The sequence below is a fragment of the Paroedura picta genome, chromosome 8 (genome assembly GCF_049243985.1).
Source record: "Paroedura picta isolate Pp20150507F chromosome 8, Ppicta_v3.0, whole genome shotgun sequence".
NCBI lineage: Eukaryota > Metazoa > Chordata > Lepidosauria > Squamata > Gekkonidae > Paroedura > Paroedura picta.
The window spans coordinates 76,881,842-76,898,931 of NC_135376.1; the positions used below are offsets into that span (position 1 = coordinate 76,881,842).

At 44.1% G+C, this 17,090-nt stretch overlaps 1 long non-coding RNA gene across 2 annotated transcripts in view; it reads right to left on the reverse strand.

Annotated features, from left to right (window-relative positions):
- LOC143843809 (uncharacterized) overlaps positions 1-16,652 on the reverse strand; it is a 28,526-nt gene extending 11,874 nt beyond the window's left edge. Inside the window, exons 1-3 of one of the 2 annotated variants that reach the window (XR_013233695.1) lie at positions 16,538-16,652; positions 13,404-13,523; positions 4,961-5,017 (exon numbers count right to left, since the gene is read on the reverse strand). This is a non-coding gene — a long non-coding RNA (uncharacterized LOC143843809). Of the gene's footprint in view, positions 1-4,960; positions 5,018-8,713; positions 10,687-13,403; positions 13,524-16,537 lie in introns of those variants that run through there. The other variant, XR_013233694.1, reaches the window with a different exon arrangement.
- Between the last annotated feature and the right edge of the window lie 438 nt (positions 16,653-17,090).

The window sequence follows — 17,090 nt, forward strand, 5'->3', positions numbered from 1 at the left end:
AGGCGGCGTTCTGGCTGCTGAGAGAGTGTTTGGGAGTTGTTTATGCTGTTGCCTGCTCCCTTTCCACCCCCCACCGCCTGCCATTGACGGCAGGGTTCAGCTCGTGAGCTGACTGTGACCACCATGTGGCTTCAACAATATGGAAAATAAATGGGGGGAGGCTGGCGGCGAGGCAGGCTTGCTTCTAACTGGAATATTTGTTTCCGAACGCGTCCCACCAAGCGTCGGCATCTCTTTTTCAAAGGCTGTTGTTTGAAGAAATAGCATCTGATGCTCATTCCAGGCTGCCAACAGTAAACTCACATCTCTAGCTTTACATGGAGGTTTCAGAGAACATTTCCGAGAGCGCCATGGCATTAGGAAAGAGAGGGAAGCAGGTTTCCATGTGAAAAGGCTATGACACGATCAGGGACGAGCCCAGGGAGACATTAGAGGGAAAGTAGCCAGCCTTATCAATTAGAAGAAGAAGACTTGGTTCTTATATGCCTCTTTTCTCTACCCAAAGAAGTCTCAAAGTGGCTTACAATCCCCTTCCCTTTCCTCTCCCCACAACAGACACCCTGTGAGGTAGATGAGGCTGAGAGAGCCCTGATATTGCTGCTTAGTCTTCTAAGCATAGGGTGGGAGAGAAGGCAGCATGGTAACCTATCAGACCTAAGTGGTCAGTCAGAAAAACCATATTGGTTTAGCTAACAGTAGCCTTGCCCTTACCAAGGAGCTTTACTTGGGTGCAAAAGGCGCTTTGGGACAGGAAAAGTCCATAGGGATGCCAACCCCCCGGTGGGGCCTGGGGGTCCCTTGTAATTACAGCACATCTACAGAGACTACAGAGAACAGCTTCCCTGAAGAAAATGGATGCTTTGGAGGGTGGACTCTGTAGCAGGCACCCCACTGAGGCTCCATCCTCAAATCTCCAGGAGTTTCCCAACTTGGATCTGGGAACCCAGTCCCCTGCCAGTGGCTGGGGGGACCTGGCAATCCTAAAACCACCACCATGAACAGAATGCAAAGTCCAACTGAGTACAGCATGTGTTCATATTCACCTGCCTCTGGAGACAGATTTGTCCTGCTTCATCTGCCAAATGAATCTTCCTTAAGGAACAAGAGCTTTTAAGATCTGCTAGGCCTGCGTGAACGTGCTCCCTTTCCTTGGAAGCCCTCTCTGGCAGAAGAGAAGTGATCATGGAGCATAATAAGTGGTGCAATCAAAGAAGCTGCGGTGGGGGGCCTAGCCAGCGATGGCTGCAAGGGGTGTTGAGCAATCACACTTGGAAATAGCTGTCAGTCCTGACGTCACGTTTTCAACAGTCGCTATATATTTTGCCGACCTTAATATTTTGCTGCCCTCGGCGGCCTGTGCCAATGACCTTAACCAACCAGCAGTTCATGCCTCTCCTCCTGCCACTTCAAGAAGAAAGCTGGGTCTCAAGTTCCATGACACAGGCCGGGTATTTTAAAACAAGTGAGGTTGCTGTTCTTGTTTTATTGACATACGTCTGGAGCCTCTAGAATGAGGAATGGAATAGAATTCCAGACCCAGGACTCCTGCAGTGTCCCTGGAACTTCCCCTGCCCCCATAAAAACAGTTCCTTGTAGCAGGGAACAGAATGGGATTCTGTCCTGGAGGTCTGCAAGCAGAGGGGAAATTGTTCCTTCTTGAAAAAGCTTCATGTGAGCAAGTGCTCCTAAGAACTTAATAAGAGCCCTGCTGGATCAAACTAGTGGTCCATCTAGTCCAGCATTGTGGCCAAAAGATACCTCCAGAGGACCAACAATAGAGGATAGAGGCTGAGGCCCTCCCCTGCTGTTGCCTCTTGGCACTGGTATTCAGAAGTTGACTGCCCATGAATGCGGAGGTTTGTGCAAGTTTGCAAGGGATGTGTCTGTTTTCTGCCAGTTTATCCCTCCAGTTGCAACTGGCAAAAAAAATGAAGTCAGACTTGTAGATTACTTCCTATAAGGACAATTTCAGACTTTTCTTCTGTGAAAGGAAGCCATTGTCTGTATCAAAGTAGTAGAAAAGTATTCAGGCATATTCAAAATCTCTGGTTGTTCCAGTTACTTCTGGGGAATTATGACCTTCATAGGTGCATATAAATGAACATGTATGTCCTGTGAATTAAACTTTGTAACCATGTTGTTGAGACAGCTATTTATAAATGGTACCCAACACTTTCTAAGATTTTTAAAATGAAAAAAATCAAAAGAAAGTATTTGTTGGAAGCGTAATAAAGAGATATGTACCTTTTATCAGCTTGCAGCCATTTAAACCTAACAGCTGATGACTGGACTGCCCTGCTCAGCTGCTAGGTTTAAATGACTTGAACTGCTGAACCAACCCAGACAAAAGGAAAATGTTTGGGGGAGGTGCTTCAGGGGTGCTGAAACCCTCATTCAGAGGTATAAATAATGGTTGAGACAATTCTCATTTAGTCTTTGCTTTCCCTCCTAAACTAAGTCTGGAATTTCCTGTGAGAAATATCTCCATCCATAATGACAGCAATGCTGTTTAATTATGTCAACAATATTTTCCAACTGTAATTTCCCTTTTCTGGGTAAATCTCTCACTGTTTCAAGCTCTATGTCTATTATTCATTAGGACTACAAATAATCCAAACACAGTTGATTCCTGTAAGAGACTAGAATGTTACTCTGTTCTTTCCTTCATAAGCAGAACGTAAGCAGGATCTAGACACCCACTTTCTTGGACTCCTCCTACCTGCCTCTGTGAAACTGACAGAATATATCACCCTCAAAAATTCAGTCCCATATGCTATTTATTTATTTATCGTATCACGTGCGTAGTGTAAATAGGCAAGGGATGTTTGGAGGTGGTTTGCTATTTCCTGTCTCTGCATCACGACCCCCTAGTGTCCTTGGGGGGGTCTCCTTGGGGGGTCTCCCTTCCAAATACTAGCCAGGGTCAGCCCTGTTTAACTTCCGAGATCTGACAGAATCGGGCTTGCCATACACCCTGATTCCATGGCGTTTAATATAGAAACTCTCATTTCCATCATCATCTAGAAGGCAATTAGCCCAGGATTCTCCCAGGATTGCAGATGATCTGCAGACTCCACAAGTCAGTCCCCAAGGAAAAAATAACAGCTAGGGAAGGGTTGACTCTATGGACAACATGCAAGCCATGTTAGACTTTGTGCCTTTTCATAGGTAAGTTCTGTGGTCCTCCCATGTTGAATTCTGTCTCGCTGGAATCCACCCTGAATCTTCATTTTGATCTGTTTTCTTGAATAAATCTGACTCGTTTTAACAGTATTTTGGCTGGCCCTAATGTTTAAAGCTCATCGGTTGCAAAGCTGGGAACATTCTACACACAGTTGCTTACAACAAAGTTAAGTGTTAGATTGGAATATTTCTTCTAGATAGCCCTGTGTAGGGCAGAGTCTGCACTTACTTTGTTTATTCCATTGTCAATCCTGTTGCATTCAGATCGCTTTGAACTCGGGTCTTCCTCTTCCCCCCCCATTGAAACAGGAAAATGTTCTGCACGTGGTTAGGGTAGTTCAGAAGGGGGGGAGCCAAGCCTCTTTCTTTCTTTTCTTGAAGGGTGGGGGAGAGGAGCCAAGCAGGGAGCCTCTTTTCTTGGGGGGGGGGGGGGAGAGAAGATCGAAAAAGGCAGAGAAGGGAGAAAAAATCCAGGACCGACAGAAGTTGAGAAATTAGGGGCTTCTCCTTTAAGGCAAATTTGTCACATGACCACCTGTGGCCAATCATGGGTCCTCTACCACGGAGGAGAGCCCCGATTCAAAACAATGCAATTTTATAGCATATTCCGGATTAAAAGCACTCTAAGATATCGCACAATAAAAGTAGGGTCACTCCGGATCAATCCTTCTTGCTGCAGAAGGAAATTTTAAATCGCCCCAAATCCAAACAGAAATCACATTCTGTGTAGACGGCAGGGACTGAATCAATCTGGGGTTGGAATAAAAGCTCCGAACTCCTCACTCACTCTTTTGTGCATGAAGAAAATGGAGAGAGGAGGCTAGCAAATTGGAGGAAGGCCCAAGGGTGAATTTTGGCTGTCCTAGTCTTGCTTGTGAATGCCAAGATGTCACAGCAGAGTGACAAGCATGTGGGAGAATCCAAGACAGTCTCTGGAGCATGACACTTGCATTAAAACACCATGCAGCAGTCAAATTCGGTCTACCAAAAGAGGGAAGGAGATGGATCTTCTTCTCTGCAGCTTATGCACATTTAATGGGGAGTCAATTCCACTGAAGTCAGCAGGGCCTACTCCAAACAAAAAGCAAATAGAAAGGAATTTAAGGCAGCTAATTAGCCATTTAGATAAAGCAAGGAAGCTCTGGAATGGATCTGGCCAGTTAGTTGTAGCACATGAATTCTCTGTGGATCAGGGGGGAGAAAAATTACAGAGCGTGTTCTTATCGATTGCCCCTTTTACCAACTATCTTGGAATCAATGAATTGGAAGGGGTCATACAGGCCATCTAGTCCAACCCCCTCCTCAAGTTGCTACAAGTTTATTCTCTCTTATTAGCCACCCTGAGTGATCAGACTTGGCCCGGGCAAAATTGCTACTTATACCTGGAAATCCACAGGTCCCAGCACTTTCTGCACCTGTTAAAAATAGTGAAATGCTTGCCTTAGGTAGTTGTAATATCAGTGATTCTGGAGTCCCTAAGTTTAACTTTTGCCCAAGGCCTCAGAATCAGCAAGACCGTACCTGTCTCAGGCTACACAGCTACACAGTTCCATACCTCAAAGGTATGGAACGTCACAGGAATTAAAAGATGGCTATACATTTGGATTTGGAGAAAAGAGTTGCAGATTTTGACTAGCTGTCTTGAAACATGAAGGCAGAGAGCTGTTAGGGCAGCCTATTTGATTTTGAGGGCATTTCCGCACATCGTTAAAAATAGTGTTACACCAACTGAATGGCATAACACTAAATATAATCGTGCCTCCCAGTCCCTCCTCACCTTTTTGATGTCTCGCTCTTCTCTGCAGCCATTTTGCGCCTCTCTCCCTCCTCATGCCTGCTTGAAATGGTGGAAGAGAACAATGTGGTTTATATGCAACTCTCTCCCGCCTGTCAATCAAGCCAGACAGCCAATCCCCTTTCTCCAGTATACGGCACTGGTCAGACCACACCTGGAGTACTGTGTGCAGTTCTGGAGGCCCCACTTCAAGAAGGACATAGATAAAATTGAAAGGGTACAGAGGAGAGCGACGAGGATGATCTGGGGCCAAGGGACCAAGCCCTATGAAGAGAGGTTGAGGGACTTGGGAATGTTCAGCCTGGAGAAAAGGAGGTTGAGAGGGGACATGATAGCCCTCTTTAAGTATTTGAAAGGTTGTCATTTGGAGGAGGGCAGGATGCTGTTCCCGTTGGCTGCAGAGGAAAAGACACGCAGTAATGGGTTTAAACTACAAGTACAATGAGATAGGCTAGATATCAGGGGGGGAAATTCACAGTCAGAGTAGTTCAGCAGTGGAATAGGCTGCCTAAGGAGGTGGTGAGCTCCCCCTCACTGGCAGTCTTCAAGCAAAGGCTGGATACACACTTTTCTTGGATGCTTTAGGATGCTTTGGGCTGATCCTGTGTTGAGCAGGGGGTTGGAATAGATGGCCTGTATGGTTCCTTCCAACTCTGATTCTATGATTCTATGATTCCATACTTTAAAGGGCCTGTGATGCCCTATAATTTTTTTAATTAAATACTTCTCTATTGAAACGCTTGTACATCTAATCATAGATTCATAGTGCTCCTGTATTGTCACCCCTTGTGCAGTCCTAAGTAGAATGACCATCTTATAAATCCATTTAAGTCTGTGGACTTAGAAGGCTACAGCTCTGTTTAGGATAACACTAGCCCTCCTGATCTGCTGAGACTGGTGATGATTCATTGCTAAGGTTAATACTGGCTAATGTTTCTGTTTCATTTCAGCATGTGACTTTTAAGTAGGCCCATTTTCATGGGGGGGGGGCAAAACCCACAGAGTTAAGCAAAGAATGCACACAAAGCATATGCTTATCTTCCTTGCTGAACCGAATGGGATTTGAAGATCTTCGTTTTGGTTGGACTGACCTCTACATTTTTAGCTTGAGGTGTTGACATGATTATTAATAAATCTTGCTCAGCTTATAAATGCTATTTCCAGAATGGAGGTTCTTATTATGATGAAATTGTGCTGATCCTATAGATGCGCGACTGTACTAACAACCTGATGCTCACGGAGCACCCACCTTACTCTGCTGTAGGCAGCTTGGCCAAAATGTTCCTTTTTGTCCAGACCTTTAAGTGAGGAGGTCCATCTTTTTAGCTGTTTTTATTATCTGCTTCTGGCTGAAGAATCATTTTATGATTATCACTTAAAAGTGATGGACATGTTTTCACATTGTTTTATGCCCTTGATTGTTTATGCTGTGGTTTTATGATCAATTGTCCAGCTTTGCTTGTGAGAATGTTCAGGTCTCTGGAGAGGTGACATATGCATGTTTGCTAAATAAATAAATATTTTTGAATCAACAGGTCTCGTGTGTGACCAAAACATGGTTTTAAAAACAGGGAGGTTCATGTTTCTAAACTCTGAAATCATTATTATTTATGTATTTGGGACATAGGCCAGACAAAAAATACAGCTTGATAAACCAGATTTTAAAAAGTCAAAATCCACGCAATGCAAATCTAAACAGTGGGAGTTTGACTCATTTGGTGCCAAGGAGACCAGTGGCTGGGTTTGGTCCAATCATCAAGTTGATGGTTGAACACTTTCCATACAAAATGTGCACCTCTCAGCTTTGAATGTAGATATAGAGGTGTAGACCAGGGGTAGTCAAACTGCGGCCCTCCAGATGTCCATGGACTACAATTCCCAGGAGCCTCTGCCAGCAAATGCTGGCAGGGGCTCCTGGGAGTTGTAGTCCATGGACATCTGGAGGGCCGCAGTTTGACTACCTCTGGTGTAGACAATCACTTTTGAATGGGGGTGAAATACTTAATTTTTTCCCTACACATTAATGGGCCAGGAAGCCAATAATTAGGAGTGCAATCATGGCCAAAAACCTCATGAAGCCTTTCTGAAGTGGCAGTTGTTTCCTGCAGTCAGATTACCTCTGAATTGCACACATACACACATAAAACAGCACACTTTTGTGTGTTTTTATATGTTTCGTACAACCCAGAGATATGAAGAGTCTTTCTAACGGAGGGTATTTTAGGTTTTTTGTTTTTTTTTTTAAACTTCAGAGCCAAGATTTGATCTTTGTGCCCCCATCTTATCTCTGTTCTCATTTCAACACTGTACATTAAAAAGATGTCAGCACAATTTAAAATCTCAGCTCTTAAGACTGTTTAACTAAGGAGTGGAACTTGCATGTTAGACAGGACGAGAGTTTAAAATGAAAGGAAGAAAAAAAGAGACTGAACGAATCCTTATCATGAGCCAGATACAAGGTCTTTTATCTGACTGTGAAAAGGATTGTTGATAGAAGACAAGCTGGGTAAGCAACACTGTTGACAAGGTATATCAAGGGCCAGCGGTAATCTTCCCTTAAACAATTGAAGACAATAAAACTATATAGCTTTTAGAACCCTAAAGTGACATGCTCTAATATTTTAGTATGTTTGAAATGGCTCTTCCAACAAAGGAACAAGAAGTTAGTTATCTACTATCAAAGATTAGGGATGCCAGTCCCCCGGTGAGACCTGGAGATCGCCTGGAATTACAGATCATCTCCAGACTAAAGAAATCAGTTCCCCTGGAGAAAACGGCTGCTTGGGAGGATGTGCTCTGTAGCATCATCCCTCTCTGCCCTAAATCCTGTTCCTCCCCAGCACCACCTTCAAAGTCTCCAGGTATTTCTGAACCCAGGGCTGATAACTCTAGCAAAAATCCTTCCAAATATCATATTTTATAAAATATGGATAGAAGAGGAAAAATCTGTGGATAGAAATGTTATAGTTGTGTGTGTACAATAATTTGTATTCTTGTAATGTGTACAAAAAGTTGTATTCCACTTGAGATGGATTCCATTTCAGAGGATTCTTCTTCTGAAGAACATACATTTCATTCGAGTTCTCAGAACTCTTCTTTGCCAATCTTTAGCCTTTCCAAAGAGGCCAAATCTGATGTGCTTTGCAAGTCTGTATTCCATAGGGTTGTCAGCTTTGGACTGGGTTAGGAAACTTTGGGGGCAGAGCTGGGAATGGGCAGGATTTGGGGCATGGAGGGACCGCAGTGGAGTAGAATGCTATGGAGCCCATGCTTCAAAGCAACTATTTTCTCCAGGGAAACTGGTCTCTGTAGTCTGGAGATAAGCTACAATACCAGGGGATCTCCAGGTCCCACCTGGAGACAGGCATTCCTAGAATGCTCTCAGTGATTCTGAAAGTTTTCAGGCATTGGGGCCCAACTGGATCATAGATAAAGTGAAGGTTCCTCCACCGGACTCTGAAAAGTTAGTTTATGTTCTATACATAGTAGAGATGTGCTGTAGTTCAGCCATTTTGGAACACTGAACATAAAGAAAGAACGTCTATTTTAGGTATGTATTTTATTTCCCCCTGCAACCTCTTCATCGGAATACAACAGGACATGTAGATTTCATTAGGAATCTCATTACTGCAGTAAAAACATTGTTGGAGAAAGCAGCAAACAATTTCAAGGTGAGGGGGAGGTCATTGATTACGTAGGATTTGTTTCATAGTGTTTATGAATGAAATTGCAAGTCTAGCCGGCTATGTGCATTGTAGACCCCAGATACACATAATATTTTGAAATTTGCATAAACCTTCAAATAGGATCCATGATGAAACGCTAAGGAAAAATGTGCTATTGTCTCTACTGAATTATGATAAATCCATCCTGGGGATTTTAAGGCAAGAGATGAACATAGGCAGTTTGTCATAGCTTATCTCCACATAGAAATCCTGGACTACTTTAGTGGTCTCCCATCCAAGTCCTAACCAGGGCCAACCCTGCTTAGCTTCTAAAGTCTGACAAGATCAAATTAGCTTAGGCTATCCAGGCTACTGCATGAAATAATAGTATGTATTTCATATTTTTCTTTCTTCTTGATTATCAATAGTGATATTGGGTGAATGGAAATTATTAGGGTATGAAGAACGTTTGGTATCTCTGGCTGTCTGTGTACACTCTGGAAAAGGGCATGGTGGCTTCCAGCTAGGGAGGAGCGAAGTGCTGGTGAGAGTCCATAAAAAATTGGAAATCAAAATGGAGGTATTGGGCTGCTAAAGTCTGAGAACTGCTGCTATATTATCCCATAATTCAGATGGAGAGAAAGGCCCACAAATATCTTCTTGGCCTGTGCTGTGATTTGGTCCCATGCAGAACATCAGAACCTGCTTGCCTGCACTTCTCCTCTCACCTCAAGAGATTTAGCAATGCAGATACTCCCAGGCTACTAGTTCTGTTGGTTCCATGGGAATTTACCAGTGACAAACTTCAGCTGGTTGAGGGCCAGTGGTATAGATAAACTGTAAGAGACATCTAAATTGTACTGCCTGGATAGAAACTTAATGGCTGAGAAACTGATGGACTACAACTACTGAACTCTCAAAGGCAGAGGAGCTTGATCAGCACTGTTGGTTCAGATTGCAATTTGCAGAAGCTCTCTTTTCTTGGGGCAGAATTTGGGTGACACTGATTCAGAATTAAGATTTCATTTGAGCACAGCAGATATGCGCATCAATTTTGCAAGCCTGCCAGGGAAATGGATAGCATATCTCCACCCCCGAAACTGAAAAATAGGACAAATGATCCATTGATAAGAAAAATAATTTTTTCTAGGGGAGTGCACACATTACCTTCTGACCTTGGGAGTCTAAGTTTGCCTTGCAGCAATAAACGTCTTAATTTCAGTCTGGCTATCTGCAACTAATTCCTTTTTCTGTGCAAAGTAATCCTTGGCTTCGCATCCACTTTAATGGCCCGTTGCAGAGAAGACCCGCAGCATTCAGGGCATGAGACAAAATGCATTTGTACATTTCAGAGATGACTGATGAAAACGGAGTGGCCAACAATTAATCAATATTTAATTATATTTATGTTCATGTAGCAATGCTTATACACACTTGGTGCACTAAAATTTGTATGATACGGTTGTTTGGGTGACAGAAGATGGAGGATGGGGCAACGTTCTCCTCACTGCAGCTCGGCCGCATGGCTTGTTGTCGAAGAAGAAGAGTTGGGTTTTATACCCTGCTATACACTGCCTGAAGGAGTCTCAAAGAGGCTTACAATCTTCTTCCCTGGCACCCTGTGAAGTAGGTGGGGTTGAGAGAACTCGAAGAGAACTGATCTGCAAGAAGAGCTCTAAGAGAACTGTGACTAGCCAAAGTCACCCAGCTGGTTGCATGTGGAAGAAGAAGAGCTGATTTTTATACCCCGCTTTTCACTGCCCAAAGGAGTCTCAAAGCGGCTTACCATCCCCTTCTCTGTTTGCTGGAGATCTGCTGAAATCCCAGCCCCCCACCTGGAGATTGGCAACTGCACTTTGCTGGATGTGCTTTCTCCAAGGCCAGTTCCTCCAGCAGGAGGTTTATATCACAGCTCCCCAGCTGTGCACTCTATACAATGAACATTGGTTTGCCCTTTGTTGACTGAGGTTTCTCAAGTTCTATTGCTGCACTAAGTCTCGCATTTTCAAACTTCTCCACAACCGCAAAGGCCACTACGATGCTCTTTGGAGAAAAGAGAAAGAGAGAAGAAAACCTGAATGTCTCAGGAAGTCACATCCTGTGCCTGATTTAGCAAAGTACAGGATGTACACGAATATGCAAAACATAGAAACACACAGAGCCCTGTTCACAGAGATTGGGACATACAGTAGAGCTAGCCCACTTCATACCTTACAGCTCAATCTAGTGCAGGGGTAGTCAACCTGTGGTCCTCCAGATGTCCATGGACAATTAATGGGAATTGTAGTCCATGGACATCTGGAGGACCACAGGTTGACTACCCCTGATCTAGTGGACCAGTGCTCCATTCTAAGAGCCCCCAGGACTGAGCATCGAAGTCCCCATGCCAACAGCACCCTGACAACTATGCTGATGGCCAGATCTAACCCCTGCCTGACCTCTTCCCCGCAACAGGCTGTTAGGAGGCAACAGAGCTCCATAGGCCCTGGGGTGCTCTAGAACCCAAGGTTGCCAGCTCTGGGTTGGGAAAGACCTGGAGACTTTGGGGGTGGAGCTGAGAATGGGCAGGACTGGGGGCTGGAAGGGATCAGTGGAGCAGAATGCTATGGAGTCCACCCTCAAAGCAGCCATTTTCTCCAGAGGGAAAAAGTCACAAGCTGGTGATGGCGGATTGATTTAATGTTCAAAATATCACAATGTTCAAAACGGATTCCGTTTTTGCTTCCTTCATCAGTGAATTCTCAATATTGTAATAACTCAATCTTTTCTAAACATGCTTGTTAGAAATAACTTAATCTCTTATAATTTCCTGGGTATATAATTCAATCCCAAACTGGTTGCATAAATTCATATTTGTAGGGGTCTACTAATATTAACATCACTGATCTTTGTCGCCTGGAAAACCAGGGGATCCCCAAGTCCCAGCTGGAGACTGGCATCCCTAGCCCATTGGCCTTCCTTCCTCAGTGGTCAAAGAGTATCACAGAACAGCTCCTGACATGGCAATGCAACCATTCTTTCTCATTTTTATTTATTTAGATTTTTATACCGCCCTTCCATATGGCTCTGAGTGGTTTACATATAACATCATGGGGTAATTACATAGAACATTGCAACATATATAACAATCATAACATAACATATATAACAACCAGAACAATATTTAAACAGGAACATTGACACAGCTTTGGGTTGGTCAGATTCTTTGGTTTTATTCTTATCAGTTGACCCAGATGCAATTTTTGAGGATTATTGTCTGTGGCATCCCTAACTGTGTCACTCATTGCATGGAAATCCAGAAGGGCCTCCTGGAGAGCATTCAGCTCCTCCTGGAGGGAGGAGCATGGGCCTTTTCTTCAAGGACAGCACTCAGATCTCCAGTAAATGAAATAGAGGGAAGAATTCTCAGAGGACGTGCAGGATGTGAGGTTCCCAGTCTCCCAGGGTTGGTGGAGATCTCCCAGAATTACAACTGATCTCTAGGCAAACAGATCCGTTCCCTTGGAGAAAATGGTTGCTTCAGAAAGTGGACTGTAGGGCATTACTGTCTGCTGAAGTCTTTCCCCTCTCCAATGCCTGCATTGCCCAGGGTCCACTGCCAAATCTCTGGGCATTTCACAACTCAGATCTGGCAGCTATCCTAGAATCATAGTATCATAGAGTTGTAAGGGAGCTCCAGGGTCATCTAGTTCAATCCCCTGAAGAAATTCACAACTACTTGCCCACTCATAGTGACTCCAATTCCATGCCCAGCTGATACCACCCCCCCCCCAAAGAAAACCAGAATCCCTGGCCAGTCTGGCCTGGAGGAAATTCACCTCCCAACCTCAAAACGGCGATCAGAATTTCCTTGGGCACGCAAGAAAGAGCCTTAAGAGCCAAGCATGGACACAATCTCTCTGCCCAGCCACTCACAATCTGCCTAAGTTCACCGAATAAGCATTTCTGTCAGATGACTATCTAGCCTCTGCTTAAAAACTTCCAAGGAAGGAGAACCCACCGCCTCCTGAGGAAGCCTGTTCCACCGAGGAACCGCTCTGTCAGGAATTTCTGGATGCTTAGCTGAAAATTCTTTTGGATTAATTTCATCCCATTTGTTCTGGTCCTACTCTCTAGGGCAACAAGAAAACAACTCTGCTCCATCCTCTATGTGACAGCCCTCTCCCCTCACCGTTAAAGCACACCAACCCTTCAGGGCTAATTCTGCACTTGGAAGATAATGCACTTTCAATGTGCTTTTGCAGCTGGATTTTCCTGTGCAGAACAGGAAAATCTACTTCTAAGGTGCACTGAAGGTGCATTAACCCTTGGGTGCAGAATGGGCCCAGGTCTAAGGGATGGTCATAGTGAGACTTTTCAGCCAAGTTCCAACAACTTTGATTCCAAGCTCCTTCTCATCTTAAAAAAACTTTGAAACCAACTTTTTTGGTCATTTATATTGACTGAATTACCATACATAATTAAATAAACCTTCCAGTTTAAGGAATGTTGTTCTTTCAAGGTTTGTTTTCTAAAACACAGCCGTGAGAAATGTCCTGGGAAAAGGGCCACCAAATTATTAAATGCACAGGGATTATTATTAGAAGCGTGTGTACACACACGCACACTCTTTCTGGATTTGTCTCTGCACCAGACTGTGCAGAAGGGAGTTGTTAGTGGTTCGGCTTTGCAGCTGGGGAAACGAAAATGCAGTCATTAAGGCCAGATCGACTACAGGCTAGTCCCCGGCGTCTTCTATTTGCAGACGGTAATTACTGCACCTCAGGTGATGGCTGTACGTCATCGTAGGGACGCCTCTCCTGTGAGCAGCTAGGATTGCTCATGGGACCGGGAGGGGAGCTGGGGCTAGCCAGGAGGAGCCTAAGGAATCCTGGCCCCATCTGCAAAATCCAAAACAATTCATCAGTCGGAGTTACGGCTCTTCTCCAGAGGGGGTTTCTTCTCCCCCCAGGAGGATCTTAAAAACGGAAGATTTGCAACAGCAACATCAAAAAATGCAGCAACGTCCTTCTTTGTTCCATCTGTTTAAACCAAGGGTCTCCACAGAGCACCGTGTCAGACCACAGTGTGCATGTGAACACATGAAGCTGCCTCATCAGAGCTTCCGTCTGCAAAGACCGGCGTTATCTGCTCAGACTGGCAGAGGCTCTCAAGGGTTGCAGGCAGAGGCCTTTCCCATCACCTGCAACCTGAGCCTCCTCTTGACTGGAGATGCTGAGGATTAAAGCTGGCACTTTCTACGTGCAAAGTGGAGGCTCTCCCACTAATCCCTCTGCCGCGCTGTGTGTGGGAAGGGAGGAGATTTCAGGAGGGAGAACTGATATGCTCAGCAAGGCTGAGCTCTTGAATGATATTTAAAATTGAATTGCAAAAAGCAGCTACTTGAAGAGGAATACCCGATGCTTAGTACTTCGTAAGCGCCGTAGTGCCGTGACCAAGACAGAGAGTATTATTTAGGACAATATATATTAAGGTGACCAGATTTTAACATTAGTAAAGCAGGACACCATTGACCGGGGGGGGGGGGGTTCTTGATTAAAAATTTGGTCTATATGGAGCAACAAAGATTTTCATAGAGTGCATAGAACGCAAAAATAATATTGTAATATATATTTTAAATTGCAACATAAGTACCATTTGCCAGGCGCCCCCAGATGTCCCTCCAAAAGTGGGATAATCTGGTCACGTTAATATATATCCTGCCTCTCCAGGATCCTGTTTGCAGTGTGTCATGAGTTAAAAACAAAGTACCGAGTAACAAATATCCACAAAACAGAGCTTAGATAAAAAGTAGAAAACAAAACTGCTAAAAAAAGATTTTAAAACCCCTTTATTTAAAAGCCCGGGTGAAAAAGGAACACCTGGCACCTAAAAGACAGTAATGAAGGGGAGCCTCAAGGAGGAGGGGATCCGAAAGGGGAGGAGCCACCACTGAAAATGCCCCATCTCTAGTCACACCACTCCCTGCCCCTCCAAAGGTGGGGCACAGAGAACTGGACTTGGGAGGCAGTACATGAGGAGACAGTTCGATATATTTAGCCTCTCTAAAATTTCACAGAATGTTATCTGCAGAAGTCTTTCCAGTTTTTAGTGACTACATACATTTCTAGTGTCTGCACATGAGACCCATGCAACTGTTTATAAAATTAGCAGGGTTGGGTGATAGTGATGCCTCCATATCGCAAGAATCTTCTCACATTCAGGGTTGTCGACTTTCAAACAGGACACCTTGACTGTGCCTTTAAAAGCACAGGCGCAAGCAACAGATAATGTGTGTTGTTATAGCGTTGAAAAATTCACATGCTCATTCTGACCTAACTAGATTTGCCAGACCTCCTTCTATTGCAATTGATCTCCAATTGCAACAGTGATTTGTCCCACTGGAGAAAACAGCTGGTTAGAAGGGTGAACTCTATGGCATTATGCCCTGCTGGGTTGTCCCTCCTCCCTAGGCTCCACCCCAAAATCTCCAGGTGTTTCCCAACACAAAGCTGAAATTAATGGGACTTCATCAAGGAGTTTAATGATTATTCAGAACCATTGAGACAAAATAGACTGAGTCATGGTGAGACTACACACAAATTAAAGATGTGATTTCTTAATGAGGTTCTATTGAACCAAGAAACTTATCACACCAAATTTGAGAGTGTGAATATCTTTGAAGTTCTGCTGAACCATAGACTATTGTGAATGGAAACATCCATTTCGGGTCGAACTCCCTTTGTGAACTTTACAGTTCTTTTCTGATTGCTTTGAGAATTCCTCTACAAACAATCAGCTTCTTTTGTGAACTCTACAATTACTTTTTGATTCCCTTGAGCATCCTAAAATTCCTCGGCAAGCACAAAGTGCAAGACCGTTTTTGTTTGTAAATAATTTTTTATTGTAAGCATATCTACTAATGTTGCCCGTTGCACAGTATCTATCTGTCTGTCTGTCGTAATTCACTTTATAGCCCACCTTACTCTGAAGTTCAAGGTGGGTTACAGGAAAGTCATACCCCTAATATAAAACCCCTCCCCTAAAATCAACACCCCAATAAAACATCAAGATACTGAAAATTCCCTTCTCTTTACAAACAGCCACCAGGGGGTCCACTGGATGACCTAGCGGAGCCTGAGTGGGACCCAGTGATTTTAAGAACCTGGCCTCAACCAAAAACCTGGCGGAAGAGCTCTGTCTTACAGGCCCTGCGGAACACTCATATCTCCATCAGGGCCCTCAGCTCTCCTGGGAGCCCATTCCACCAAGTTGGGGCCAGGGTCAAAGAAGCCCAGGTTGAGGCCAGGCATATTTCTCTGTGGCCAGGGACCTGTAAGAGATTGGTACCCACAGTGCGAAGAGTACGGGGAGGGGGGGAATAAGTTTCTAAAACTCTGTAATCCCTTTGCATATTTCTGTCTGGTTAGGAGGGTTAACTTTATGGCATTATACCTTGCTGGGGTCTCTCTCCTTCTTAGGTGCCCCCCCCAAAAAATCTCCAGGTGTTTCTCAACACAAAGCCTGACAAGTTTTAAGTAAAAAGCCACCAACACGACTGTCAGCTATGGGAACCATGGCCACTCTCTGCAGATAGCAACTTTGAGCCTAAGGTACTCCTGTTGAAACAAGTTTCCATGAAATTAATGGGGCTGGAGGAAATGCCTACCCACTCATGTTTCATAGATGAAAAAAGGAGAGAAACTGCCTTGGAGCTCCCCGACACCCACCACAAAGTTGCTCGCTGCTAGAGCGTTCTTCTCAGTCGGTTTTCGCACCGTATTGATTTAATCTGTAATAACCAGTTTTCCACTAGTTTTTAAAGTCAGAAGACGTTTGTTTTTCGGGTTAAAGATTTACTAGAAAAACCAAACGGCCTTACAATAGGTTATCAACAGTTCAAAATATAACTCACCCGCCACTGTGTGAAAAAAATGGAGGGGGGGGGAGCGCACACCACCCCGGGGTCTGTGTGAGCACATGGATCCTCGTGTGGCAGAACAGGCAGGAGGGATCTGCTCCCCAGTTCAAAAATGTATTTCTAAATCCTCGGTGAAGGGAGAGGAACCCTGACATGTGACTACTCTGGCAACTTGCACTAAATGTTTTAACATACTCAAAGGAGGGGGAGAGATAAGGAGAAATGACAGGAAACAGGGGAGTCTCCTTGCAAATACAGGGGTCTGGAGTGTGTTAGTTGAGTCACTGTCCTGGGAGTTTTCTGGCAGAGATCAGATGCAGAACAGGACAGGAGCAGAGAGCATGTTTCAGCAACTATCATAAAAAAAAAGTTTAAGTATTTATTTGTCATCTTTCTCCCTTTTAAGGCAGCTTTCAATATAAATAAAACATTGTTCAAAAAATCTCCAAACCTATAAAGCAACCATTATAAAACCTATAAAAGTCACCGTTTAAAAAACTCCTGTTAGGATTGTTAATAATAAACGTTAAATCAATCAAAATGCAGT